Raw genomic sequence first — 4,605 nt, 5'->3', positions numbered from 1 at the left:
TCAATAACTGAACCAGGAAGACTCCAGGTGAAAAAAAAAAAAAAAACGTTTTATCATTTTATTATACACTGTATAATTATTATTTTTGTATATGAGAGAAAGTGATAGTAGATATTATTATTGTCATCTTTGTAATTGACAGGAGCTCTGGTGGCGTAGTGCCTAAGGCATTTGACTGCTAACCAGAAAGCTGGTAGTTCAAGCCCACCTTCCTCAGAAGGAAGGTTGGGCAATCTATTTCCGAAGTGATACTGCCTTGGAAACCTAAGGAGGGGTTGCTATGAGTTGGATCTGACTCCACAGCAGTGAGTTATAATTGACTGAAGATCACGTGAAGTGCTCAAATTGATTTGAAGTCCATTCCTCTGTCCACTGTGAGTTAACTGCCTATTTACTGCATGATCAACACTAAAATTCATTTTAAAACACAGCTAAGACATGCTTGAGATTCTGGACCAGAGACTTTCATTTTCTTTCGCCCATAGATTGCAGGGCCTACTTACATTTTTCTCTGGAGAAAGTTGATAATCTGTCAGGTGCAACTGCCTCTGAATTCAGGAAGTCATTTAAGTAATTTCCCTTCTATTAAAGGTAATAAGCACCATTCATAGTTATTTAATCACACATTTTCTGGACTTTGATGCATTTTTAAGGTCCTAAATTTAACTTTCAAGGCATGAAGATTGATACTTTTATTTTCTCCAAAGAGAATTTATTTCTACTAAGATTTCTTAAAACCACAAACTGTTATCTGTGGCCATCAACTCTAATTTTTTTTCCCCTCAAATTTTGTGTGTGTGTGTATGTATGTATATATTAGGAGGGGAGGAAGATAGTGGGTTTCATGACTGTTATAGATACAGTAATTTCAAAGAGAAAACAAAATCTACAAAAGAAATTAAAACAGGCAAACTTTCAAAGAACCACCTTTTAAAACTCCGTATTATAAGTCATTTTGTGGGAATGATAATAAATCCGGTTATTCATTGATCTCAGAGCCTTGAGTTCAAAGCAAAAACCAATTAAAAGCTTGAGAATTATCCGCAGAATTTGGCCATTATGAATATTAACACAGAAAAATTCAGACCCTTGGAAGTTTCCCAGGAGCCTTTCTGCAGCTATCAGCTTGATTCTCTATGTTCAAAATTATTGGAACAGTGGTTGATGGTGACCATTTTTACTCTTTCTCTTACTTTTTGCTAAATACATTTTACTTTATAGAAATGTTAGTGTGTTTTTCTCTACTTGTATAAATTTTGTATATGACAATTGTTCTGTGCCTTTGATGCCACCTTAATTTTCTAGGCTTTTATTTTCTTCCCCAGGATATTTTTAATATTTCCTTCTCTGTTTTCCAATGTGTAGCCTTTTAATTTATTCTGTGTGCTACATCTACTGGATGTTAAATTAGTTTTCTTTCACATCATAGTGACTAGACAGTCTCCTTCTTGGACTAATCTGTGCCAATCTATTGACTTCCATCTCTCAGTAAACATCTTTCCAAGCTCTACTCCAATGGAATTCATGTTATATTGTCTCTTCTCTGTATTTTATTAAACCTCTATCCTCTCAAGCCATTTTTCTACCCATCCTCCACATTATTTCCTTTTCCGTCCAGACTTCCTTTGACACAATTCTAATCATTAAAAGTGCAGAGAAATCCTTCTTTGAACTCAGACTCCCCAGCCCAAGCAAACTGAGCATTGATCTTTTAATCCAGTTTTTGATGAGGCTGCTGGTGGTGGTGTTCTTGTGGTTTGTGTACATGTGTATTTTTATTTGTAGCATTTTCAGGTTCCAGTTTTCTAAAAAAAAGTTTCTCTACTTATTTACAATCCATCCAGTGTAACACCAAAGGCAGAGAGAAAGCCATCTCCAATTAGGATATGTGGAGGCCAGATTATGGTTGGCTTAGGCTCCTGGCCGAAACACGTCTAAGACCCTCTGTCACTGTCTCAGTGTTTTAATTATGGAGTCTTTTATTTAAATACTCCTGCCACTTTTGTTTCAAAGTTTTTCAATGATTTGTGTGGTTTTTGCTATTGTAGCCATAATATTCTTTAATATTTTACTATTAAACATATTTTGATTGAAGTAAAAAAGTCAAGAACGTAGATTAAGGTCAGTAAGCAGACAAGCATATGTTGATGTTGTTGGTAGGTCTTGTCAAGTCAGTTGTGAATCGTTCCTAAGGACAACAGGATGAGGTATTTTCTGACCCTGTGCCGTCCTCACAGGTGCTCTTTTGAGCCATTGTTACAGCCATTGTGTCAGTCTATCTCATTGAAGTCTTCCTCTTTTTTTCGCTGACCCTCTACTTTACCAAGCATGATGCACTTGTTCAGGGACTGGTCCCTCCTGATAGCATGTCCAAAGTGTATGAGATGAAATCCCACCATCCTTGCTTCTTAGAAGCATGCGGGCTCTGCTTCCAAGACAGATATATTCATTCTTCTGGCTCCCGGTTATAGTCAATATTCTTCACCATCATCATAATTCAAAGGCATCAGTTCATCTCAGGTCTTTCTTATTCATTATCTAGCTTTCAAATGCATATGAAGCAATTGAAATACTATTGTTTGGGGCATACACATCTTAGTCTTCAAACTGATATCTTTGCTTTTGAAATACTGTTGGATGGAATTTTGCAGCAGATTTCCCCAATGCAATGTCATTGACTTTTTTTTTTTTTAATTTATTAATTTATTGTGATGTTGGTGAAAGTTTAAAGAGAAAATTGGTTTTGCATTCAACAATTCATATATGTTTTGTTTTGTGCCATTGATTGCAATACCTACCATGTAACAACACTCATCTCACTTTCTACTTGTGTTTAGCATTTCCCTTTATCTTTCCTCCCTATTCCTTCCTGTCTTCTGAGCTTTATCCCTATGAAATGCTGTATTTTTTATCTCTTTGGTTGATTGTTCTAAGGAGTGTGTAGCTCCTGGTGCTATTGTTCACCTGATAGGCTTGTCTATAGTTTTGTTGAACCATGAAGTGCATTCAGCTGGCAGAGGGCCATAGTCTCAGGGTGCAGTGTAGTAAATTACCTGGTATGGCTTTTCTAGCCAGAAATCTTTGTAAACTCTTTGGTGGAATTTGCCATGAGCAACTGAGGAGCTCCTTATTGTTAAAGTTATCCACCTGGGGTATTTCTGTTGAGAGTGGCACAAAGCAATGTTCTGAGAAGTTTGCTGTCTCTCAGGTGCTTAGAATTCTGATGTTATGATTGGTTAGTTTGGCCACTCTGCCAGGCTCAAAAGGAGACCTCCTAGAGGCAGAAGAAGAGTCTCTCTGACAGCTGGCTGAGAAAGACATGCTGCTGAGAGAAACATGCTCCTGAGAGACCTGTGCTGCTGAGAAAGAGACACCGAGAGACATGCATTGCTGAGAAAGAGACACCGAGAGACATGCATTGCTGAGAGAGACACTGAGAAACACGCATTGCTGGGAGAGTGGCTGAGAGAGGCTGTCGGCTGAGAAACAGCAGGCTGAGAGAGACTGACCATTTTTCCTGAACTTGAATTGTAGCCTGGTGCTTCCCTAGTAAACCCCATAATCTGTGAGTTCTATGTGGCCACTGTAGCAGATTATTGAACTCAGCAGAGAGGTGGTGGGTGCAGAGGGAGGAAGGGTCAGTGTCAGATTTGGAGGGAGGTGGTATGTCCAGCCTTACAGAGATAGGCCTTGGGCTACTGATGTGATTCTGTCTTCCTCTTGTGGGGTTAAAGGAGGTCAGAAGTTGAGGCTTCCTTGCCCTTTTGACACAGGGGTTCCATCAATCTCTATGAGACAAGTAATTCTGGCCTTTTTTGAGTTTTGTTCTCCACTTTTCTTCCACTCTGTCCAGGACCTCCCACTGTGATCCCCTGTAGAATGGTCAGCTGTGGTAGCCAGGCGCCATAAAGTTCTTCTGGTCTCTGGGTTGCAGAGGCTGGAGTTCATGTGTTTCATATGATCTTTGGAGTAATTGTTTCCTTGTATCTTTGATTTTCTTTACTCTTCTTTGCTCTGGTCAGGGAGAGACCAATAGTTGCCAATTAGATGGCTGCTCACAAGCTTGTAAGGCCCCATTCACTACTCACCAAAGTAGGAAGGTGAACATTGTCTTTCTAGACTATGTTATACCACTTGACTTGGTGTCCCCCAAGACTATCATCCTGGGTCATTAGGCCCACAGACTCATTACTCAGGTGTTTGGTTTTGTCTAGATAGTGTTCATAACTTTACCTCCTGTATGCTTTATTATAATCATGGATATATTTTCAGAACATGTAAATACATATGTAGAAATACTCTCTGTCAAACCTATATATATTCCTGGGTTACATTTGTTGCATATGTTACATAGTTACATTTCTTTTCCTACTCCATTCAGTTTGTATGTCTATCTGCATGCCCACTCACAGATTATTCATACTACTGTTATTGCAGGATTGGATATGTATACCATTAACTTTTGTTCCCTTTAACTCTTGTATTCCTCCGTTTGTCCACCTTGAACATTCTTTGCTGACCTCCCCCTTATTGTATATTGTCCTACCCTTCAGCCAGGTCAATACATGTCTACATTCTAGTTAGTAATTTATTCTCACTTCCTTT

The 4,605-nt window shown here is 38.7% G+C and overlaps 1 protein-coding gene across 1 annotated transcript in view; it reads left to right on the top strand.

The window, feature by feature from the left end:
- Positions 1–4,605, top strand: part of SPAG16 (sperm associated antigen 16) — a 1,240,018-nt gene that overhangs the window by 358,719 nt on the left and 876,694 nt on the right. The gene's annotated exons all lie outside the window — the stretch shown is intronic.

The sequence above is a fragment of the Orycteropus afer genome, unplaced genomic scaffold (assembly GCF_000298275.1).
Source record: "Orycteropus afer afer isolate SDZICR_OR568_19922 unplaced genomic scaffold, OryAfe1.0 scaffold00002, whole genome shotgun sequence".
Taxonomy (NCBI): Eukaryota; Metazoa; Chordata; class Mammalia; order Tubulidentata; family Orycteropodidae; genus Orycteropus; species Orycteropus afer.
The sequence above is the reverse complement of the archived record's forward strand: the minus strand, read 5'-3'. Positions and strand labels throughout refer to the sequence as shown.